This window comes from Melanerpes formicivorus, unplaced genomic scaffold (genome assembly GCF_026170545.1).
Source record: "Melanerpes formicivorus ecotype bairdi unplaced genomic scaffold, bMelFor1.0.p_v2 SCAF_6, whole genome shotgun sequence".
Lineage (NCBI taxonomy): Eukaryota > Metazoa > Chordata > Aves > Piciformes > Picidae > Melanerpes > Melanerpes formicivorus.
In genome coordinates, this window is record NW_027142358.1 from 14,193,089 (window position 1) to 14,218,816 (window position 25,728).

The following is a 25,728-nucleotide window of genomic DNA, read 5'->3' on the forward strand; positions in this document are numbered from 1 at the left end:
CGTCTTTAATTTAAAGGGTCTTATCCACAGTTTTCATAAAGAAACATTAATTAAAAGTGTGATGACATGTTTGGGATTTAAAGGAAATCATTCTGCAAAGGATTTATAGCAATCACAGCTCCAGAGCATTAGGATTACAGATCCTTGTGCTGTTCCTTTTCAGCGATCATGTGATTGGCTTGCTGTTAAATATAGCTCCCACTTAGTGAATTGAGGCAGGCTTGGGAAAGGTAGGGATAGTTTCCCTTTAACCAGCAGGATTTCAGAGGTGTTGGAGATTATACAATTCATTCATTTTTACATAAGATCAAAGAGAGAGAGGAAGTCTTAATTTGGGCACCAACTGTTACTGTCTGAAAGTCTTGCAGGTTAAATGAGAAGAGAACATGGGTGGTGCTAACTGCCTGTATTAGAACATGAGCCTATTGTTTTATATCTCACTAACTCATTGTTCCTTTCACGGAGATAATTCTCACACTTCAGACTTTTGGAGATATGTCTAATGTGAGTAATGCAGCAACCAACTGGTTCAGAGGTTATTGCCTAAGCATCTTTCCCTTGATCTAATCCCCTGCAAGGCTTTTTTTGGGGGGGGGGCAGTGTTGTTAATCTAAAATGACTGCTAACTGACTCCTGTGTCAAACATTCATTATGTGCTTTAAATGCTTCCTGCAGAGGCCAAAATAAATTTTGCCTTTTAAAAGCAGCCCACAAGGAGTGCCTTTGCAGGATATTTCCCAAAAGGATTAGACTCAAAATGGCAGTTAAGGTGATGAGGGGGAAAAAACCTGTGCTCAAAACAAAGCTTCACAATTTAGCCAGCAACATACAAAATGGCAAAACCTCAGTTATCAAAATCTACTTTTCATGTAGAATTATCTATAAACTGTTCTGGTGAGAGAAAACACACTCTTGCAGGGTGGGAGAAGTATTTTTATAAAGACATGGAATGAGCAACCTTATTAGAAAATTAAGGAAAAAAAAAAAAAAAAGCAATAATTGCTTCATGTCTTGTTTGGGGTTTGGTTTGTTTTTTTCAGGTGTCACTGGTATTGGCACAAAGGGAGAGAGATTTCTTGTGCCAGTGGCACTGACAGGCCTTGCATGTGTAATGACAGCATGGGAAAAGAGACACACAGAGAGATTTGAATAGCAATAAGGTGGGTTTTCTTCTAGTGTGAAAAGAGCATGGGATCCATGAGTACTGAGATGAAGTATAGCCTTACTGCACAGTGCAAATATTTAATGGAGTTCTAACTATCCCTTGGCTATTGGAGTGTGACAGTTAATAGCCATCTGCTGCCAAACCCAGTGAAGTTTGGTTCCCTAAAAAGAAAATGAAAAGTTAAAAAATGAAGCCAGGCAGACTAGAAACCTGCAAATCATAAATGTGCTATAGCTTAGCAGGCAGATCATCTCCCCGGTTCACAGCCATGTCAACCTGAGCTGCTTCTCAAATGCAAGAAGGATAGATTGTGTCTGTCTTCCTAGTCCTAGCTTTGCCAGGTACTCCAGGCAAGCTTTGGCTGGGCTTTCTGCCTCCTGAGGCCCTGTTACTTCCTGGGGATGTTTGTAAAGCAGATGGACTAAAGGCTGCAATGAAGAAAAGCAAAGCATTTGGATAAAATATCTCAAGTCAGTGGTGTAGTGGAAGCACATAGAAAAAGAAGCGCACCTAAAGTGAGTGTGAGAGAAAATGTGTGCTTGAAGGCCTCCCTGTCTATGGAGATACTAGCATTGGTGTACATTGGCCTAAAAGAAGCATTACTGTGGAGAATATTTCAAAAAGCAGTTTCAGTTTGAAAATCACCTCTCATTCTACATAGTATTTTTCTCATTCATACTAGAAGTAACAGTTCATGCTACTTCAGAATTGCTCTGGTTTGAACATACCTACTTTTTGTGTCCTTGGAAATAGTCACATTCCCTCTTCACCTATGTATTTGCTGCTTGCTCTTATGTGATGGTAAGTATCAAATAAAAATAATTAGGCCATACACTCTGTGCTCCCTGTGTTAGTGAGAGTGCCTGCAGAGGACAAGTTAGAGCAGGAAGCTGAGCAACAGCTGCTGAAATGCTCTGCAGGCACCTCTGTTAGCTCTAGAGAGAAGGTAGGATAGCACCAACCTACTACCTAAAAGTTATCTAAAGTGAGAGCATAGAGGGGGACAGCTTTTCCTTGGTACTTCCCCATTGTTGATATTGCACTATTCAAAGTGCAGTTTCTTAAAATTATTTGGACTGCAAGTTAATGATAATTTGTCTCTTTGTATTAATACTTGTGACAGATACTGCTTAAAACCCCATTGCTCATCTTGTGTTTGGCCAGTGCTTCCTACATAACCTTTTGTTTCTACAGGATTTATCTCTCTCCTAAAGTATTTTCCCATAAACATAACCTCCTGTCTCAGTTAGCTTCATAAAAAGAGGAAGCTTGGGCTTTCTTAAGAGGTGAGGCAGTTACTGTTCAAAACAGTTTTTCCCAAATATCAGATTGTTGTCATATCTGTGGATCGATGAGTCACAAATTCAATAATTGATCAAACTTTGAGATTCATTTTCAGGGATATCACCACTGGTGGGACTATTAATGGCACTGAAATAACTTGCAGAATTCCCATGGTTCTTCTACCAAGCTAGCCCATAGACAGACCTATTTTAGTTTGGCCTGTCCTAAGCATAGCCAGCTGCTGTGGTTGTCTTGCTTGGTAAGGACAAAGTGCTTTCCTATTAATCTCCCAAGGTCAGTACAATAACAAACACATTTTATGTTTGATAGTGAAAAGCATTTATCAGTGCAACTTTTGCATTCCATAAATGGCCACAGATTTCACAAGATGAGCACCCTGGATTTAGAGACGGTTGTGTTCCAGATACACGGTAATTTGTATGTATCATAAATACACACATGATACATTTCACTGCCTAAAATTAGCAGTGAAATAGCCTCTTGAGGCTTGATGTTTATTATTCACCACAGTGTTTCAGGACAAAGTAAGAAACAAGATTTTAGCACATAACCTGGCAAATTCAGCTTGGGAGAGGAAGAAATTAATTTGGAATGACTTGTCATAGTATGTTTACTACAGAAATTTATGCCAGTTCTGAAGCTAACCTTTTTACGCCTCCTCGTCCCCCCACCCTCCCAGCAGCAGCAGCTTAAATTGGGCCATGGCAGTCTCACAGAGTAGGAAGATATTTGAGTTTCCCTGAGGCTCAGAGTTCTGCCCTGAAAAGAAGCCTCACATAGTGTCTCAAAGAAAAAACAAACAAACAAACAAAGATAAATTGCAGTGTGCTCGGGTATTAACTTGCACAATATCAGCTACAGCTTTACAGCTTGGGTTGACATGCAGAATTACTGTGTCTTCCTTTCCATGACATATCTGCACACCTCTTCCTGACACAGTGTTTTCTTCTCCCTCTTAATCTTGCCTAGAAAGTCACAAGTAGCATATTTTATTTATCCTTGTGACCTCATTTTTCTAAGAGACAAAGATGGGGCAGTAATGTGGAGGACATCTTTTCTGTATTCTTCATACCTTCTAAGACAATTAGCTTCCCTGAGGACTCACTCACTCTGTGCTGAACTGATGATGGAAGAACTGTTCTGTGCTTAGAAGACCTGTGAGAGTTCTAATGATCCATTGTTGCTTATGCCTGTTACTGTGTTTCATTGCTGTAGTGAAAAATCGACTCTGTTGAAACAGAAGGCAGCCCTATCAAAAGTCTAGCCTCTTTTCTTTAATTGTCTTTAATTCTTGTTCTTAGTTTTCCTCAGATATGTCCTGCCCATGTACTAGCCCATCTTGATGCTGTGATATCAAATGGGATCAGAGCTCAGGGCATTTGATATTGCAGCCCCATACTGGAGCTGGATAAATTTGAATAGTACACAGCACAGCAAGGATCTCAGGGGGCTAGGTTTATTTCCCAAACACTACTAGCAAAAAGAAAACAGACACAAATGCCTGTTGCACAGGTCTCTTTTATCTCAATTCTGCTCATTTAGCTCAGCTTAATGATCCTTTTTGGCTGTCTCTTCCCTTCCAAACCATAGCTGTGAATATTCATCTTTAAAAGTAAAGCACCACAGAAGTGGGCCTTCATACAGCCTTCATGCTGGCTGCTAGTCCTGCTGACAAAAAAAGATTGCAAGAACCAAGAATTTGAATAAAGGACAAACGTCACATATGCTGTGTGCTATGGAGGACAAATGCTGAATACAAAATATGTTTAATTGCTGAGTTAATTATCTCACTAAAGTCTAAATGTTAGTTTTCAGCACTTCCCCTCCCCCCCCCCCAGTTGTTTACTTTTATCAGTTAGAAAATAAAAAAATCAATGTCATGAAAAACATAATTATATTCCTACTAATCTGGAGTGTTTTCTCATTTGAGTACTGCAGTCTGATGTGTTTTATCACTTTCCATCAGATTATAGCAGTGGAAATTGCCAGTTAAAAGCTATGGCTTTATAGCAGAATAAGGGAAGAAGAAAACCCACCCCAAAGCTATGTGCCTTGCCAATCAAATCTTATTCCTAATGACAAAGCTTCTGTGATTTTCTTTCTGACAATACATGAATAGCTAGTGAATAATTGGTTCAACAGGAGCTTCATTAAAGTCCAAGAGAGAAAGCAGGATCTTTCATGTGAATAATTTGGAATGATTGGTAAAGATGAGGCATTATTATAAGATTGCCTTCTGCTCCACAGTCAGAAATATGCAGCTTCGTCTTTGCTGATGTGTGAAAACATTTTGTAAATCATTCTAGCTACTCCCAAGTGGTGGATGATCTTGCTACTTAGTGAAATGACTTTTTGGTTGCTACTGTTTCTGGATTAAATGCACCCAATCTCTACACAAATGTAAAGTAATTGAGCTTTGTCTGAGGAGCCCAGCTGTGGACACACTATCCCACTTTCAGCTTGAACAGGTTTTAGTATAAGCCTTGGGTGCTCATCCTCCAGTACTGTGCCACAAAGACCTATGGAAACCCAGACCCTGTGAATATGTGCCCCATATCACCCCACCACACTACTTCACTCAATGTCATCCAGTCTGGGCCAGGGAGTACATGTGAGATAAGTGCATCAGCCTGTCTGCAAAGGCTCAGCCACTACAGTCTTCCTGGTGGTCAAAAACAATATAAAAAGCTCAGCCTGGCAGATGAGAAGTCCTTGAGCACCCAAAGAAATAAACCTGTATCCCAGCTGGACCCTTTCCCAAGAGGATCACTAGGCTGTGGTAGGACTATGGTGTAAAGGCGGGTCTCAAGGACAGCATATTGGGTGAACATCTGGTGAATGACCATATATATTCCAGTGGACACACATGCCCTCCTGCTCTGTCTTCTGCCTATTTTGACAAGAGCCAAAAATCCAGGAATTGATTTTTTTCACCCAGTGTACCCTCTATAGCTCAGCAGAGTTATGATAATATACAGAGACATACGCTACCTGACAGAATTTGTTTAATTCCTGCCAAATTAATGACTCTAATAAATAACAACAGCAATGCTGAAGATTATCCTGATCCTTTAGGCAGTGAATAAAACAGCCTTCCTAACTCAGAGACTGTGGCCTGATGTCAAGTGGCTGGAACCCAAGCCAACTCAGAGCAGCTAAGGAGGCTACATATACTGGAGGAGATTGACTGCAGGGTAACTTACAGAGGGAGTAGCAAGTTTCATTTGCTATGAGTGCTCATTTGTATGGACTAAGTTAATCTGAGCAATGCTTTTACCATGCTGATGCTTCTCATCCCATGTGTGCTTGAAATGGGGAGAACCACATTATCCCTGCAGGAGAGAGAATCTCCAGAGGATCTAGAGCATCTAGAGCCTTGGCAGACCTTCTTCTGCAGTCCATGGCAATGTCCATGTTAATTTTGATATCCTTACAGCCTATTTCTTAAACCATTTAACCCATTCCTTTCTTTTTTTTTTCCACAGGTCTTCTGGTTGCTGCTGAGTAATGTGTGCTAGTATTAAATAGCCCTGTCAGAGGGGTGAGAACTAATAGCATCAGGATGAATATATGAAAAAACATCCACAAATTCAGGGCATGCAGCAACAGTGATCAGGATTTCTGTGAAGAGTTTTGCCATTCATTACCAAAAGGAAAATATTTGTCATTATTCTTCCCCAGAATATTTTTACAATGGCAGCTGCTACCTGAGCTGGTATTTGGGTTGCTGAGCAAGTGAGCAGCATCTTAAGGAAATAAACATGCAGGCAGGTGTGCAACTATGCTCATTTGCTGCTTTTTGAGGGCAGGAGAAGGGTGATGTAATTAACAGACACATGTTTAAATTTTTAATTAAGAGTTTTAATGGATTATTCACTGCCTACCAGAACACACACACTCACTTTCTCACTCTTTTAGGCTGGGTTCCTAAGGAAACCAGGCTTAGTCAGTCATGCTGCCTGCCAGCCAGCCAGCCTTCCTTCCTAATCAGTGTTGGAACTCTTTGGGGTTCATGGCAGGCAAGCACCACTTTTGTGGTAAAATGATGACTGCATCACAACACAGTGGTAGGAAAAGGTCTGAGCAGCTGCTGCAGGAATTTAGCAATAGGCATAGAAGGAGGAGGGTCTAAGTCTCCAGCAAAATCAGCTGGAACAGGCAAGAGAGGAAAACAGGGAAAGAATAAAAGAGCATCCACAGTTTGCTCTCTCTGACTTACTGTTCAAAGAGGATTTTTTTAATATTTTGTGTTAGTCTCATGACACTTGCTGGCACAGTGATACTCCTAGTGTAACACAGGTTACAACTGAGGTCAGAAGGGTATGTAACTGAGAGACCAACTGGACTCCATGAGCTGCTAGTGCCACTGCTCACACAAGTTGTTTTCTTCTATTTGTGAATTAATGGCCTTTATTTCCAAATTGGCTCTATACTTTGGATACGGAAAGGCTGGAGGACTAAGAAAAAGAGTTCCCAAAGGTTCTAGCCCTGTTGTCTTATCGCTGAGAGAGAGGAAACAATCTACCACTACTAATTTTGCTCCTTCTATAGTGTAAGTGGTATGTTTGATCCCTGGGTGAATCCACCATTTCTGTTCTTCTGTGAAGGAAAACAGGTTGACATTTTTGTTGAGATCATCAGTCTTTAAAAGCTGAGAATTTGAGAGGAACAGCCAGTCAGGGAGCAACAAGAGCTGTCTCTCTGCAAGGGAAGGTAAACTGTGAGCTGAGCACACTAACACAAGTGGCAGGGCAGGAGTCTGACCAATACTACAGCCCAAGTGAGGCAAGCAATTTAGGTCAAGTGAGGGTAACAAGGATCAGACACAGCTCAGTTAGCACCAGACAGGTCTGAGATCAGGGTGGAAGTCAGCTGCAGGTCGGAGTCTAAGTCCAGAGCAATGGGCCTAAAGCCAGGGACAGGCATGTCTATGACACAGCAGGAGCTTCTGTGTCAGATGGGGGTCAAATGGAAGTAGCTTAGCTTAAAAGCAGGTCACACAGGAAGTGGTATCTGCCCCTGGCTAATGTCTCCCTGTAGTGTGGTGTCCAAGGCCAGAAACAGAGGTGGGATAGCCCAGGCAGCCAAAGAGCCAGGAGTGGGGATGGTCTCAGGGACCTTAGCCCTCATCTCACTCTGTTTGCTTCTGCTGAAGCAGGGATCAATACTTTGGAAAGTTGCTATGTGATATAGAACGGTCCCTGAAGGCTTTAAACTCCATAATCTTCCCTTTTGGATTTAGGCTTGCCAGATATAACTGCTGCTTGTTGATCCAACAAACGGTTTTTCCAACCCTATGGAAACTGAGGAAATCATGAGACTACTCAGTATCTGCTGGTGAATATTCTGGTAAGTCCAGGATGGAGAGGACCCTTTGCCCTAAGCACAATATGAAATGGATGACCACCTGGGAATTTCAAGGTGCAGAGTCAAAAATATTAAGCCACAGATTGCCCATTGGAATGGGCTGCCTGGGGAGGTGGTGAAGTCGCCATCATTGGAGGTGTTTAGGAGGAGACTTGATGAGGTGCTTGGTGCCATGGTTTAGTTGATTAGATAGTGTTGGATGATAGGTTGGATGCAATGATCTTTAAGGTCTCTTCCAACCTGGTTTTGTTTCGTTTCGTTTCTATTCTATTCTATTCTATTCTATTCTATTCTATTCTATTCTATTCTATTCTATTCTATTCTATTCTATTCTATTCTAAATTAAGAACTTTTTTACAGTCAAACAATAATAGTTAAATGAATTAATTTTATACATTAAACCCACACCCTACCAAACTCTTTCTGTATGTGCACAGTTTAAGAAGGAAAGTGATTTCACTACATCCGTGTTGCAGTGCTACAGAGCTGCTGCTATACTCTCAGGGCATAAATTCACCTGGCAGCTGGACTGAGGTCTGAGGTCTCAGACAGTTCCAGCATAGTACTAGAAGTCAGTGTTGCAAAGCAAATTGCCAGGGAACTCCTAGCACCAAACTATAAGAACATTCTTACTATAAGAAGGTTCTTGTCCTATTCAATGGTATCTGCATAGTTATTTTGATTGTTTTGTTGCAAAACACCTCAATGAAACTACAAAGGATATATCTGGCATCTATTACTGACGTTTTTTTCTACACCACTCACCAAAGCAATGTTTTGTGTGCTTTCTCTTCTGTTGTATTTACTACATGAATTATCCAAGCATCAACACAGTTTACAGTCACTTTCATTTTTGTTACTGTTGTATTCTCACTTTATGGGTAACTTTATTAATTCCTTCCCACGGACTTGCCTGAAGCTAATGCTTTGTTCTGCACTAACACTGCCCAGCTAAACTGCATCATGTTTCTCTGAAGAAGGTCCAAACTGTTAGCTCCATTTGCAGGATGGCCTAGGGAGAGATGAGAACTTGTTACTGAGCTGTCAGTAGTCTGGTGGAGGTTTTGCTTTAAGTCCAGGTATGACATCTCCCTAAAGGACTTTCACACACTGGTATCTCTGTGAGAGCTGCTGCTTGAAAGGACACCATGAGTCTCTTATTCAGACTCGGCACTTGTTGCAAGAGGTTCATTTCCACTTCAGTCAAACAATACTCACCCTGAATCTGATTGGAGAAGCAATCCTGGAGCCTTAGAATGTTTCCTTGGTCCCCCAAATCTCTTTTGTAGATAAACCAGTGAACACAGATGTTGTAGGAGCAAAATGAAATCGCTCATATTATGACTCTTCTCAGCATGCGGATTATCATTTTGGCTTCAATATTGTTACTGCACTTTTTGCTGATAATTTACATTATTTTAATAGCCTATATATAAACCTGCTATATGGTTTCACTAAAAGTATATGTGTATATACATGTATGAGCACATGTATGTCATTGTATACAGTGCCTTATATATAGCCCACTCTCAGAAGCCCCATGCCCCCCACAGGGATGGGAGGGAAAGTAATACAAAAAAACCCTAGATTGATATAAGGGATTTACTGAGATAATACAATGCACAATTACCTTAGCCTATATGCAGAAAAGTGCAGCAAAATGCAGAAGCAGCAACAGAAGTCAGTGACAAAACAGTTCCTCCCACTCAAGCATGCAGAAGCCAGCCCAGCAGAAAAGACCAACACCCCAAAAAACAGAAATCAGAAGCAGCAACCAGAACGGGAAGCCACTTACGTTACAATCTGAACTTCAAGCCCCAGGATACTTTGCTTCAGCCAGCACTTTCATTTTGAAGCTGGCATGACAGCAGCATGGTATTGAACATCAGCAGCAGATTCAGTTCAACCCATGACATACAGATAGGGAGTATTTTGGAGTTCTTTGTCTTCTCAGATTTTTAAAAGTGGAAGAATTTTAAGATGCAAACTGCAACATAGAATGGAAATCATAAGATACACTTTGGTTTCTTCTGTCAGTTTTAAAAACATATGAAATGGGGGGAAAAAATATGTTGTGTTTTTTTCTAAAAAGCACAACAAACAAAAACATTAACTTCCCTGAAAAACCAAACAAACAAACAAATGCAAAACTGAACAACAAAACAAACAAACCAACCCCTCAGAAATCAGCATCTGAGAGAGAAAACAGAAAGTGTTGTAGAGGAAGGAAATATGGGCAACTCTTCCAGGCTGTCTTTCCCCAGGAAAGCATATATCAAGGATCGAAGCAAAAGAGACTGGGAATATTTGGTTGGACTTGACGTTGGTTCTGATAATGATTCTACCAAAAGATTCTTTGAATTCTCATAACCAAAAGCATTTGCCATTGCTTTTCCATGTGCCATTTATAAATCAAAAGGCAATGAATATTGCAAAAAGTCCTGAAAGTATATGGATGAGTTTTCAGTGAGCATCCAAGTAACTGAAAATGTCACAGCCCCTGTAATTTAGCTTTGCTAGCTCCAACACAGCACTTTCATGGAGTGCGGCTTTCACTGGAGCTGCTCACATAATCAAATATTTGCAGCAGCATTTTTGTGCATGGCAAAGTCTTGCAATATGGAAGGTTTTCTTTTCCCTGGTAGTGCAATACACACAATACACTCCACTGATGTAAAACTGAGCCCAGTTAGTGCAGTTTATCAGACTGAAATAGCCTAATCAGTGCAAGCACCCAGGATCCTTTACACAGGCTATAATAAGATCTCAATGTCATATGCAAAGGTTTGTAGCATCAGGTTATTATTTGTGTAATATTACAGTCCTGCTCTATATGGCAGGCAAATCTATGGCACTCTTCATGGCATTTATTTATTTATAAAGAAAATTTGAAAACACACTGCATCTATATATCGGGATATAAGCATTAACAGCCCTGAACAGCCACTTTTATGGCCTCCCCACCACCCCATGCCTAGCCAGAAGCCCCATTTCAGCTCAATCCCACCCTATACAGTAGGAGCGCTGTTTCCTAGCTCAGCTGCAGCCATGCCCATGTCTGATAACGAGCTCTGTTTATCCAGACTGCAGCCCACAGACTAAATTTGCAGCTTGACCTTGACTTGCTGCTATCTTATCACCATGGACCTGCTTGCTCATCACTGTACCCAGTACAGATTCTGACTTGTGGACTCACTGTCCAGCTTGACCTTGGATCTGCATCATCACCACCAACTTCCCTGATGAGCTTGACTTTTGGTTAAATCTGGTCTTGATCTTGGGGTCTGCCCTAGACTATTCCCTCACTGCCAGCCCAGGGATACCCCCCAGCTCCTGGGTTGCAGGGGGAAACTGACCCTTGCTGTTTCCTGATGTTGTGCTGGAAACTCATTACATGTGTCTAGGAACAAGAGATGAGTTACAAACTTAAGAAAACTTGTTAATAATGTAATCAGTGACTCAGCACTTTTCCCACTCTCAGTATGTGCCACATGAAAGATTTTTTCTAGTGCATCTCAGATCCTTCTTCAGCAGTATGAAATATAGATAAATTAGAAACAATTTAGCTCCATGATCATTAAATTGTTTTTCTTTCCATGAATGGATGTAACAGATCTGTCTTTGCCACAAGCACTCAAATTTATCTCTGAATTGGACTCAAGGCCTTCTGACTTTCAGATTCCCCCTCATTAGAGATTTTAAAACTATACATGTGGTGCTGTCTTTTAGGAGTTTTATATCTGTCTAGCAATGGGAGATAATAATTCTGCCTTCTTAAACACAGCCATAAGGCTCCTTGTGTACCAGAGCAACCTTGTACCTAGAACAGCTGACAGGCTACTTCTACTCAGCATTGCAGCAGAGGACTAAATAGGGCAGAAGCAGAATCATGGGCACAAGCACTGAGCAAGATCCAACTCTCTCTCAGTTCCTCTGATACCCCTCAGTTGGGCAGCACATCACACAGCAGCCTCCCTTTTTGCTGAACCTGCAATAACTGCTGTGCTCCATTGTAAATGATCATAAGACAGACTTTTGTCCCCAGCAAATGCCTGTCTTGAAGTATATGCACAGTTTGGAGTATCAGTTGTCAGGACTCATGCTAAAGACACCTGTTTCAGCAGAATCTGGTATGTAATGGTGCTTCTTGGTGTGTGTATATGGGACGGTTTTATTTCTGCACTGCACATTTTGTGGCCTGTCACATCTTTTGATCTAAACCAAAATAATCCTATATTGTGCCTCAAGAGTTCATGTGTTGAAAAATGTAAGATGCTGCTGAAATCAACTGCTGTTTAAACCCACATGGATTATGTAATTCCTAAAAGATTCTTTCCTCACAGCATAGAGGAGATGAATTTAAAAAACAAACCAACACACACAGCTCCCCATGCCATGATTCAAGTCAAGCAGTCAGTCCTGCCTGAAAAGAACAAAATATTGCTACACACATGGCAGAGATCTGTCGTGTCAGTTCCCAAATCAAAGAGAAATAAGGCTTCATGTTGGGGCCATCATGGTTTTGGCTTCTATGACAACAGGACATTCTATGACAGCTGCAACCTGCTAGGGAGGGATAGAATACATTTGTCTCAAAGAGGCAAGAGAACCTTTGGGAGTAGACTAACCCACTTAATCAGGAGGGCTCCAACACAGCAATGTGTGTGCCAATGCAGCCAATGGGAAAATGGACCAGACCAAACACAACACTAGCAGGTGTGACTACAGTGGTTCCTCTTACTCTTCTCCTAGGTCACTTTTGAAGTCCATTAAGTCTCTGAAGAGTCTGTATACCAATGTGAAAAGCATGGGGAATAAACAAGATGGGTAATAAATGAGATGAACAAGAAATCTGGGTGCAAAGGGCTATGAATGACTATATACTTCTTAGGAAAGATGGACCAACAAGACAAGGAGGGCTAATTTTGTCCTATTCAAAGAACTACTTAAAAATATCATGTGAGCTAGGGCTCTAGATGGTAAGGGGGTCCAAGAGAACTGGTTAATATTCAAACACCAACTCCTCCAAGCTTGAAAAAAAAAAAAAATTTAGTAGAGGAGGCAGGAAATCTATGTGGATAAGCAAGGAGCTGCTTGAAAAATTCAAATGGAAAAGGGAAGTCTACAACAAGTGGAAAAAGGGTCTGGGCAGTTGGGAGGACTATAGAAATACTCTCAAAGCATGTAAAGATGTGACAAGGAAGACCAAAGCTCTCTTGAAACTAAACCTGGCTAGGGAAGTGAAAGGTAACAAGGGCTTCTTTAAATACATCAATAGTAAAAGGAAGAATAGAGGAAAAGTGGGTCCATTGTTAGTGAGGTGTGAGACACAGTGACAGACGATGCAGAGATGGCAGACTTAGTGAATGCCACCTTTGCCTCAGTCTTTACTGCTAAGAGCAGCCTTCAGGAATCTCAGACACAGGAGGTAAGGGAGCAAATGTGGAGGGAGGAAGATTCTCCGCTGGTCAGTGTGGACTGGGTTAGAAATTGCTATGGAATAAAATTACACGAATCCACGGGGTGCATCCATGAGTGCTGAGGGAGCTGGCCATCGTTTTTGAAAGACCATAGAGATCAGTGGCACAGAGTCCAACTAAAAGCCTGTGGCCAGTGGTGTTCCCCAGAGATCAGCAGTGGGTCTAGTCTTGTTCAGGTTCTCCTGGATGAATGGATTGAGTGTACCCTCAGCAAGTTCACTGATGATACAAAACTGGGGGAGTGGCTGACACCCCGCTAGGCTGTGCAGCCATCCAACGACAGGCTGGAGAGCTGGACAAAGCTGAGCCTCATGAAGCTCAGAGTCCTGCATCAGGGAAGGAGTAACACCAGGCACCAGTACAGACTAGGGGTCATCCTTCTGGAAAGCAGCTCCATGGAGTAAGACCTTGGAGTCTAGTGGACTGCAAGTTACCCATAGGACAGTAATGTGCCCATGTGGCCAAGAGGGCCAACAGCATCCTGGGGTGCATTAAGAATAGTGTCCAGTAGGTTTAGGGAAGTACTCCTCCCCCTCTACTCTGCCCTGGCAAGACCACACCTGGAATACTATGTCCAGTTTTTGGCTCCCCAAATTCCAGACAGACAGGGATCAGCTGGAGAGTCCAACGGAGGGCTGATTGTGGGATTTGAACGTCTCTGCTATGAAAAAACACTGAGTGAACTGGGGCTATTTAGTGTTGAGAAGGGTGAAAAGGGATCTTTTCAACATCTATAAATATCTGAGCGGTGGGTGTCAAGATGAAGATGCCAATCCCTTTGTTGTGGTGCCCAGTGACAGGACAAAGATCAATGGTTACTATCTGGAACACAGGAGGTTCCATCTCAACACAAGGAGATACTTCTTTACAGTGAGGGTGACAGAGCACTAGAACAAGCAGCCCAGAGTCTCCTTCCCTGTGTGGCCTGCCCTAGGTAATCCTGCTTTGTCAGGAGGGTTGGACTCAATGATTTCTAGAGGTCCCTTCCAACCCCTAACATTCTGTGATGTTCCTGTCCCAAAAGAAGGCAATTGGTTTTGAAGGATAGCAAATCCAGAGATTTCAAATACAGACAGTACCTATGCCAGCAAATGTACAAAATGAATGTATGAACAACCTTTCTCCAGACTGGATGGTGGTGTTTAGCACAACTGAACGTGGTGGTGTTTGTTCAAATCTTTCAGCTAAAAAGGATTTCAAAACAGAAATATAAGCAGTTACAGATTGCTTAATTGGTTACTGGTGAGGAACATGGCAATTGCTTACCCAAGAGAGCCATTTGCAGTAAACACTAATAAAGGTGAAGAATTGATTTAGGACTATAATTATAGTTGCAATTGCTTAAAACCCAGTAGAGAAAGATTTAGAATGAACATAAAGAAAAACAACTGAAAGTAGCAAGGTGTGTTTATTCTATGAAATGCTGGGGAGGTGTTGAGGGAACCTCCACCCAGGTCACTTTAAGGTAGCTCACTGAGAAAAATACACAACTAAGTTACACATTTATTCTGCATTTTTGTTTGTAGGTCATCTTTAAACCCAAGCTCTGAAGAAGATATTTTAGATAGCAATCTTGATGAAAGAAGTTAAATTAGCCAGCTTTTCTTCATTTGGACCTTGAAGAATTTAAAGAATTAAATCATTAACCCCAAACCAATGAAGGAAAAAAAAAGAGACATTACAAAGACAATTTCAACTAGAGAAAATCACAGAAATTTAAAATTGATGTAGACCATTCTTTTAAAACAGTATTTAATGTTGTTACTGACTGGAAGCACAGTTGTGCCCAGATGTCTTAACTGAGATTAGCAGGAGTGGAGTGGGGTATGGGGGGCTGCTGTGATATGATGTCACTTTCTTTATACTTTAGATTAAAAAGACAATTAAATGAGGTATTAGTCCCTCTATATCATATAAGATGACACTCCGGGAGGTTAAGTGACTTACTCTTAGGAAGTCTGTAAGAAATACAGAAAATTAAGTCAGAACTCCTGAGTTACAATGTGGTGCTCTTTGCCTCTATTGGGGAGATTCATTATGATAGGGTCCTGAGAAGGTTTGCTGTTATTTGACCAGTACCTTGCTACCTATGCAAAGTAGGAACTACAGTGCTCTGATGAGATGGGGTTTGTGGCAGGAATGGGAGCCAGTCAATTTGGCTGCCTGTGGGTTAATTCTTTATGAAATGAGATTGTTGTTCCTGCGTTTCATGCAACTGCACTCAAGAGACCTGGTTTTGATTGCTTGCATTACCAGCTGGGAAGTCAGAAGTTTGCAATGTTAGAAGCAAAAGGAGAAATATAATTTCCTGGACTTATAGATTACTTTTTTTGGAAAGCAATTATCCAGTGTCTGTAGAGTCAACATGTAAACTCAGTGTTAATTATTTTCTAAGAGGTTAATTGTGATAATAGGAAAAAATGCTCATACACAGCAATTGAAATTGGGTGGGTTTATCAGTACATTCAGAACCCCCTTCCCAAGATGAACATATTCTTTGTAATAATCCCAACGTTTATACAGACAGGAGCATTTCTGTGCTCCAAGCCTGCTTCACCAAGAGACAGCTTAATATTTTACCTATTAAAAAAAAAAAAAAAAAAAAAGGAAAAGGAAAAAAAAAAGGAAGAAAAAAGGGAAGAAAAAAAAAAGAAGAAAACTGTAGCAAGGACCTTTTTTGCAAGACTAGACACAGTACCATGTGTTTTAGACTCAAAAGATCCTGCTGCACACTATTGTATTTAATGTCTTCAGCTGTATCATTTTCCATTAGACTATTTGCCTCTGATAGCTCTGGATAGCTATGGATTTGAAGCCAAAAAAAAGATTAAAAACCAAAATCAGACAAGTGAAACCCTTAAAGACAAAAAATACCCGACCAAAAAAAGGCATATAGGCGGAGTGGGCAAAGGATTGTAAATAAGAACAATTTCATGGGAATCTCTGAGTTTTAGGAATATGTTTTTACTGTTTGGAATTTACCTGTGAGGATGTCATTGCTATTTTACATAGATTAATTCCCTCTGCAGAAGGTAAATAAAAATAGCTCATTTACCGTCTTTTCTGAAATGGACACGAACTCAGGGCCTGATTTTCAGAGATGACAAATACCAAAAAATAACAGGACTACTTTTCCTGGATCTAATGATGATGGAGCTATTCCTAAATGTTCTCCATTTACAAATAATTATTCAACTATATGGTTTAATTTTAACCAAATTTCAGTGTTGGATTTAAAAGTCACCATTTGCTAATAAAAACTTTGTGGTGAATGCTCATTCTTTAAGCTGCTGCATGCATTCATAAAGAAAGTTTCTACCTCCATAAGTTTACAATTTAAATGGTATTTCAAATTCTACCACATTCAATTCCTAGTATAAGAGAAACCTCTAGTATAAAAGATAATTTGATAATCTCTTTAAAAAATGCTAGCAAGCCCTAAAATTAGAAAGCATGTTTCCAATGCAAATAATTTCTCATTTGCTTATTCAGTTTTACTACTAATTGAATGATCTTCAATGTTTCTTGGCATTTGTGAGTTATTTTTATGATGTAATATGGGAATTTATGACATATATTTGTAAATTCCTTTCCTGATAGATAATTTGGCATTTGCTTTCTTTTTTCATTCTTTTATGTATTGATTCCTTCCTAGTAAAAACACTGAGGCTACAGATGAGGTCTTTATTTAATTTTAAATTATTTTAACTCAGACTTTCCAAAGATAAATTATTTTTGTGCACTCCACTTCAGATTGCTTCATTTGAAGGAAATTAATGTTCAGCATTACTTGGAAGTGTTGGAAAACTAACAGATAATCTTTAAATGTCTGTTGTTAGCACCATATATGTACTTTTCAGCTCCTAATGACCAAGCCATACAAACTCAAGACCAAATATGCAAACACTTGAGTGAAAACTTTTCACTGCTTTTAAAATATTTGGGATTATTCTCTGAGCAGATTTATAACGTCATGAGTACACACACGAGTGTCCCCACCAAAAACTTCAAGACTATTCATTCGCAGTCATACATCTTGTTCAGACCACAGCAAAGCTGTGTGAGGAACTTGGTACTCCCCACATTGTCTGCTCAGGCGTAATTACATCTGTAATCACTCCCCAAACCAATACAGTTTAGCTTATACACTTTCAATGACAGGTCATTTGTAGGATGTCTGAAAGTTCTCTACACCTTCTGTGGGGCTGCTTGCCTGTAAGGGAATGACAATCCAGGGGATAACTCAATGAATACAAGTTAAGCACCCAGCTCAGTTGAAAGACAATGAGAGCTGAATAACTCCCAGCTGAGCTTTTGAAAATATCCAACTTTGCTCCTAGGCCACCTTTCAGCTGAAAATAATGCATACATAGAGAATGCTGCTGGTTGCAATGGAGCAGAATATTCATTTTAGTTCTTAGCTCAGGCAGCATAATATTTCACTTAGCAGCAATAAACTGCATTTATAAAAATAAATAATCTGGCAGTGCAGAATTAACAGAGTGGGTGAAATACTGTGAGGAGTAAGAAAGACAGTGGTGAATGTTACGTAAAGATACAGGGTCTGATTATCCAGGCGTTGAGAGGGATGGGGGGAAAAAGAGGGGATGTTCTGCAGCTTAATTAATGGAAAGGCGCTTGTGCATCTGACAGCAGCCCCTCTGCAAGGTGAATTCTTTCATAAAGAGCCTCATTCACGAGTTGCCAAGACATCCACAACCTATTCTTGAATTCACACAAAAATTAAAAGAAAAACAACTGACTGGCTAATTTAGCGATTTGCAGGATGCAGCTGGTGCTACTGTTTTCACCAAAAAAAAGAGGCCTTTTCCCTTCCACCTCCTAACCATTCCAGTCTTCCTCCCCACCCCCAGCTATTTTGTATCCTGCTGCACCAGTGAGGAGTGTGACAACTCCCGACTTAGCTGGCACTGTGGGATATCGAATAACAAAGGGGAATAATATCAGGATAACAGGGAGGGTTTGGCCAGTGCTAAGGAAACAATTCTGATAATCTCACTGCTTGCTCAGGTCCTGCCATCAGCTGAGAGGTAGAACTTCCTTCTTTTTTCTTTTTTTTAATTTAAATGAAACAAACTAAAGGCTTCATTATACTGAATAATGCAGCTCCTTCCCTCACATCTTGATAAATTACCAACTATCTATCCCACATACCACTGAGGAAACAGTTTGTGTAGTTCAATAGGTATGAAGATGACACTACATGTTTCCAGCACTGGTATGTCATAATCTTACCTCTTTCTAGCTACTACTTCACATTCTCCTATTACCTGACAGAAAAAAAAAAACAAAACATCTCTCCTGTCCCCCAAATCCTTTTTTACTCAGATTTTTCTTCCCAAAGGGATATTTAATACATAATCCTGCTGCGCATGACACTAAATTAACAAGCACAGCTAGTCAGGTTGGGAGCCCTAATGCAAGCAAGCCACTGGCTATTTTTGAAGCAGTACTGAGCAAAGGTAAAGGTTTCTGAAAGGTATTTGTAATGATGTGGTGTGTTGCCACCTGACTCTGACAGGCCTTCTAGTCTAGCTAACAGAGGTAGAATTGCTTTAATACCAGCAGCTATGGGAAGTGACTGAAATAAATTGGTTTTGCAGTCAGAATTTTATATAGCAAAGGAACCTCACAACTAATGCTACCAATGTGGAAAGTAAAGAAAACATCATACACACCCAGATGAAACTCCAGCTGAAGACAGATGGTCCTTGAGAATAGCCAAACTCTACTTAGTTCAAGCTGCAAAAGGAAAATACTGAAGTGGAGGTTGCCCTGTTTTTAAACAGTGCAGACCTGACACAAGGTTCTAAGTCTGGGCTCAGCAAATTCAGAGCTGGTTTGTGACATGGGTTATTTCCCAAACTCCCATCCTTTTTAGGAAGGTGGGTGTGCCAGGAGATGACCAGAGTTCAAAAGGTGCTCCAACCAGCTCTGCAGTAGGTGAGGTTTTTCACTGTCCATTGAGTCTGAAATGTGATGGCCTAGTAATGGTACTTACTGCTTTGGCTTCTTATCTAGTGCTGTTGTACACCAAGGACTGGGCACCATCAGAATAGTCTCCAAATTATGTGGCTGATAACAGCTTCTCCAGTAATTTCAATTTCTTCATCTTCTTAGTAGGGTTTAAAAAAAACAGTGGGAAATCGGATGACAAAGGAATTGGCAAAAACATGGTCAAGTTCTCTCTTCCTTTTTCTCCATGTTTCTTGACAATGTTTGACCAATAAAAGACTTCCAACGAAGTCAAGTCTAGAAGTTTTCTCCTGGCTAGAACTGCAGTAGAATATAGTACACCCACATCACAGTTGGAAGTCCTGAGGATTCATTCAGATACATTAAGGACTGTCAGAATCCTAGAGAGGCTCAAAGTAACCTTATTTAGCAAAACTGCCTTTGCAGTCTCTTTTATTGGTTTCTAAGTACTGAGGATGACTGCCTTTTCATCTGAATGGCTCAGCGAGTGCCATGCCAGACTTTTTTGAGAGTTTCTTTTTCTCCTCTCTCTCTTCTTGTGCAGTTAGATCTGAAGTTATAAAAGTAATATGCATTAAAACAGACCGAGTGAGTATTTCATCAGTTTGGAGTGCACAAAAAGCTGTTGGGAAGCTATGAAAGGGATTTTGTGTGAACCTTAAAGAGAATCCCCCCTCTCATAAAAATGACAACCCAATACCCCCAAAGGGAACAGCTAGAAGGAAACCTAAACCTGTGAACAAAGTCAACCGATAATGATTGGAGACTTAATTACTTTAAGGCTTACAAAGATAAGATGAGGTGTTAAAATGACTCCTGCAAACACCAGCATCCTCCCCTTTCGCCTAGACTGACTAATCGAAGCAGGACAGTAGCACGAGGGACTTGAGCAGCCCCAGATTATGGCAGCTTTCACTAGCTCTGAGCAAACTGATCTTTGTTAATTTTCCATTCCACTCTTCATCTTATCACCTGCCCTCACAAAGTATTGCTGTAAATGTGTATAAAAACACAAAGCTGCACCAAGTTGAGTGCTGCAGGTTGATAGAGGGTCCTGCAGTATCACAGGCCTTCCATTTAGGATTAGCCTAGAAAACAGGACTCTTGCACACAGAAATAAAATGCTCCCTGTCATACCAGTGTGTCTTACACAGGAAAAGGATAAACTTAAATCCAGTATAGTTATAACTAACAATTTAGTGTAGAGTCTAGGTGTTAATCCTTTTCTCTCCAGTGAATTTGTTTTGAGTCACACTTTCTATTAAGGTTCCATTTGTCAGCTTTAGCACAAGATTAGCAGGTATTCCTATGTAAAGCATATAGAGTTTAAATACGTCGTTAGGGTGTTTCAGATGATGATGAGCTATTGTTACAAAAAATTCTGTTGACCTGTTGGACTCATAACAACTGATTACCATCTATTAATCACTTACTAATCCTTTATCATATATCTATAAATAAAGCTTGCTTGTGCAGTGTTGTAAGACGCTGTATATTAAAGGCATCATCTTACAGAACACTATCATGTATAGAAAACTCCTGTCTTTTTCTGATTTGCTTGTAGCATTTTCCTTTGCACTCCTAAATTCTATTTATCCTGTTGCATCTTTAATATGTATAACAGTTAATGCAGCAAAAAGACATGTTCCTAGCTACGTTTTCAAATATGCATTACTAGACCACTAGTTTCTTCTCTAGCTACTCTGTCTTTCGTGGCCAAAGCAGGACCTCTGGAACTCAGGTGGTCAGATTTTTCCTTAAGTCAACATGTTCTTCTAACCATTTTCTCTGTTTTGTATCTCTGGATGGAGAATGGGAAAAATAATATACATTCACCTGACAGAGCTCTTACAGGAATGAATTAAGGATTGTAAAGTACTTTGATATAGCAGTGTGGTATATTTGGCAAAGTAAAATGGTACATGTTTGATTTATTATAAAAAGTCTCTGTCTCCACCAATACTATAATCAATACTTATTTCCAAATTACAGTATAATGCCAAATACAACTCCTGAGTTGAAACTGTTACAGCATTTACGTTATAATTGGTTAGTTTCAGCAATTAAGAAGCCCTCAAATCAGGTCTATTTTATACTATTCTTATTTTATTAAATGTAATAGATGAGACAGAAAATTATCAGAAAATATGATCATGGGTTATTAATTTTGTATGTGGTTCTGTGTGTATAAATATATGCATGTATATGTTAATGTAATATGTAGTAATATTTATTAATAGTGCTTAAATTGGGCAGTGATGCTCTGTTGTGTGCAGCAATGCATATCCTCACATGTAAATCAAGAAACACTCGGTATTCAGGCGGGTTGACTCAGTTACATGGATTAATCTTTCAGATTAAATTATAATTAAAAAGGATGTCAAAAGAATATCTTCAGTGGAAAAAAAGAAAAGGCTGTTTCAATCCAGAAGGGATATGAGGTTGAAGATTAGGGTCCCAGCGAAGCTTCTGAACCCATGGCAGGTAAGTTAAGCAGAGAAGGTGATATAGGTAAAGAATGTATCTTTTCCATTCATTAGCAAGGACATACACAGGATGACTGTAGAGGCTGAGAAGAAACTTGCTGCACTCTTAGGATGACTTTTCTCCCTGAGGTAATTTCTTTCAACAATGTATGCCAAGAGATGCAATTTCCAGGTGACTGTAGTCATATATGTGGTTACATACGGCAAGCAAGAACGGGACATTCTGGCTTTGTTGAAGTCATAGGGTTTTGCCAGACTTTGATGGGGGTCAAGACTTCACCCTCTAGCAGCTCCAAAGATAAATAGGCATCTGTCACCATACCAATATTAAACAACTATATAACTATTTCTAAATATGTAACAGCCTCACTAGTTCTAATGGACTACAATTAAAGCCCTCATTGGGAAGTATTTCTTCTATATGGCAGTGATTTAATGAACAAGAATTTTCTCACCCATTTCACATGAGTGTTGAAACTCTAATTTAGCATTCTTTTTCTTCCACTGTTGAATTTTGGCTGATTATGGCTGGTCTTCATTTAAGTAGTAGTCTCCACCTTGTCTTACACCACTGCTATAGATAAAGCAGTTTTAAGATTTTGGGTTTTGAGAACTGAATTTCACTCAGATCAAGCTCAGCTCATAACTTCTTGCTTTCTCTCACTTGTGATCAAAAAACAGCAGCTGTACATACGTTTTTAGAATACTTCTAAGGTATTCTGGACTTTTGGAGAGAAGGATATGCTTACTACTTCCACTACAATATAGATAGGCTATCAAATATATTTTTCTTTTAAAGAAGGATATTTAAACTCTAATTAAAGTAAGGAAATTAAAAGAGAGTAAACTGGGCCAAAGTACTTCTTTTGAAATGCAGATGAGAGATAGTGGTTTTGATTTTAGATACTTTAGTGTAAGAGACATCTTTTTAGGAGATGGAATGGTTGTACGCAATGTGTATGTGTCTAGGCACCTGTTACTGCTCAGAAGCATCAACTATCATACTTCTTCAGTTTTGTAGTAGCTACAGGAGAGTAAATCCCACAAAGTCTGGCAGCAGAACACATGCTAAAATGCTAATTTCATTGCTCACACTAAATTACTTGATGGGCTTATAACTTTGCCATGAATATTTGTAATGTAGTTCTGGGTGTTTGGGGTTTTTTTGTTTGTTTGTTTAATACAACAAACTGAAACTATTTTTTTATTTAGATTACAAACCAAAATGTACACAACATATTAAACATTCTCAAACAGATCCAAAGTGTTTCATGCAGTTATGGCTTGCCTGTGTACATGCACTGTCTCAATTTGAACTGCCCTAAATTTACATAATGCAAGTCTTTTGAAGTAATTATTTTGGGAAACAGTATAATTGACAGTGATAGTGTATCTAAGTGTGCTGGAGGATGATTAATGTATAAAGAGATTCATGTGCTTAACTTCACAATTTACATAGTGTTAGGTTCACCTGTAAATGTCAAGATCCAGAGGAGCTTCTCTTCAAACAAAAGGTTGTTGAATGTGTTAAAAACTGTAACACAACATCCAATCTTATAAAGTTTACTTTCAGGGAAAGAATTAAGTTAAGAATAAAGTATGGATGTATTTAAACCAGAGATTTAAAGACTTTTCCCTGTGCTATTACTCATGTCTTCAACACACTCATAATTTCAAACCAGCCAAACAGATTGTCAAGTTTTCCCCAGCGTTTTGTTTCCTGAACTGGGACGTACCATGCCAAGTTACCATTTCAAGAGATTATTTTTCTCTTTTACAACAAACCACGTTGTACATTCATTAGGTCACCACACATTTCAATTTCCCATTCCGTGTTTCAAAGGCTGTACCTGGCAGTTAAACGACTAAAACCTCAATCAACAGGTATCAATAGCTACATGCTGGAATATTATTTTTCACCTGCTAGCTTTTGATAAGTAGGTCATTCTATTTTACAGTGCTTTAAAACATTACCAAAGAGCTTTCTTATACAGCATCTCCAGCAAGTATCTCTGAACAAGTTGCACTAACCTTTAATGCTTAGTATTTTATTACAAGAACTTTGTTTGCTTGCAGGTTTTCATGCAGTGCATGATCTATGAAAGACCTTCTTAACTAGCTGTAGAAGGTTATTTTCCACCCACTCTTAAAGGAAGTGTTTTTACTTATCTTCTCTTCTTCAGGATTTTTAGAAAACTTTGCAGAGAGGCACCTAATGCAACGTGTCACCCACAAGACATGGAGAAGAGGATTTCTAGATCTCTGAGTGGGTCACCTTTCAAGTTTGGGAAAACAGGAGGTGTCTAGTTGATGCTTCCTTGAGCAGATGCTCGGGTAGGTAGATCATGTTTTCCTTCCTATGGTAGTTTCTCATGCCATACTTTGGTGAAAAGTGGTGTTCGCTAGCCATATCTGAAAAAACTACCATGAGTAGTATTAAAACTTTGCCATGGTGAGTGGCCTTTGGAAGCATGGCTCAAGACAGCGTGGAGCAAACGTTTAAACGATTTTTAATTCCGTATGTATTATCCCCTGAAAATACATGCCAGATAACATCTTATTACGTTTATAACAAACTCAATGGAAGGTCATCTCTCATTTATTCACCCTCCCTTCATCCACAGGCTAATCATGGTTACCTTCAAACAGCGCTCTTCCTCCGGACCGATGAACTGTTCAAGCCCGTTTGGAAGGATTTGTCAAGACCTGCCTGTGGTGGTACTTCTAGCGAAACGTTTTAAATCGCCCGATTTTGGACGAAAAGCCCAACCCAGCCCCCCGAGGACGGCGAGGGCCCCTTGGGAGGCGGCGGCGGTGACCACTTCCCCTCAGGCCGCCTTCCCGCCCAACGCACCCCGCAACGGCCACCCGCACGCCCCGTCCCTGAGTCCCAGACCGCCGCTGCGGGGACGCGCCTTCCCCCAAACTTTATTGTCTTCCCCCCCACCTTTTCTGTCTCGCTTTTTTTTTTTTTTTTTTTTTTTTTTCCCCTTCGTCTTTTTATTTAGGGGAAAAAGGTGGGGGGAGCTCAATTTCCCACTTGCCAACAGCAGATAAAAAAGTGGGGAGGGACCTCTTCTGTCACAGCCTATGTAGATTAACCTTTCAATTAGCTGTTATCAGGTCCTGTGTTTTAGCACCAGTCCTCGCAATCTGCGTCCGCTCGGCTTCAGGAAAGCTGGAGGTCTGGGGTGGGTTTCTGTTTTAATTTCTAAATTAATGATAATTGTTCGCGTGGTTCCCCTCCCCCGCCTCTCCCCAGCCGCGAGCCGAATGCTTGTGTCTGATCTGCCCGTCCACCTTTTAGTATTTTGGAGTGAGAAGAGGAGCCCCGCGGAGGAGGAGGGGAGACAAGGTATTCTCTCTGTATTCATCTTCTTTTTTCCCCCTCTTGTGAAGGGGCTTAGAGAAGGTAACTGGTGCAATCAATCTCCTGGCTGGGGATTCCCTCCACCCCCTCCCCGGCTCGTCTGGCTCTCCTAGCTGGGTCTCTTCAGTGTGTATGTGTTTGGGGAAGGGGGTGGGGGGAGGTTGTGTTGTTGTTGTGTTCCTGGCTCTGGTTGCAGCCAGGAGAGAGAGCGAGCGAGAGAGCGAGCGAGCGAGAGACAGAGAAGGAGAGCGAGCGAGAGAGAGAGGAGCCGCGATCGCGTTTCAGGGGCAGCACATTCCGCAGGAACCGCTGCTGCGGAAACACACAGGCAGAGAAAGGAGGTCATTGCAAGCAAAGGGGGGAAACCTGCATCGGAGGTTAGATTCCCAGGAGTTTATGTGGGGGGTAATAGGGAGCATGCAATGGGTTTTGTTTTGCATTGGGTGACAGGCTGCAATTTGCCATAATAATCCCCTTTCCCTCCCCTCTCTCAGTGCAGGGGGCTTGTCACTAGCCTGGGTACTTTTTTTTTTTTTCCCCTCTCTCTTTTGCATCGGA

At 40.5% G+C, this 25,728-nt stretch overlaps 1 protein-coding gene and 1 long non-coding RNA gene across 2 annotated transcripts in view; one reads left to right on the forward strand and one right to left on the reverse strand.

Annotated features, from left to right (window-relative positions):
* LOC137441897 (uncharacterized) overlaps positions 1-24,652 on the reverse strand; it is a 37,538-nt gene extending 12,886 nt beyond the window's left edge. Inside the window, exon 1 of the long non-coding RNA XR_010987515.1 lies at positions 24,440-24,652. This is a non-coding gene — a long non-coding RNA (uncharacterized lncRNA). The remainder of the gene's footprint in view (positions 1-24,439) is intronic.
* Positions 24,653-25,245: 593 nt separating this feature from the next.
* The window catches only part of KAT6B (lysine acetyltransferase 6B), a 99,816-nt gene continuing 99,333 nt past the window's right edge, over positions 25,246-25,728 (forward strand). The window contains exon 1 of the mRNA XM_068139854.1: positions 25,246-25,547. The gene's annotated coding sequence lies outside the window, so the exon portion shown is untranslated. The remainder of the gene's footprint in view (positions 25,548-25,728) is intronic.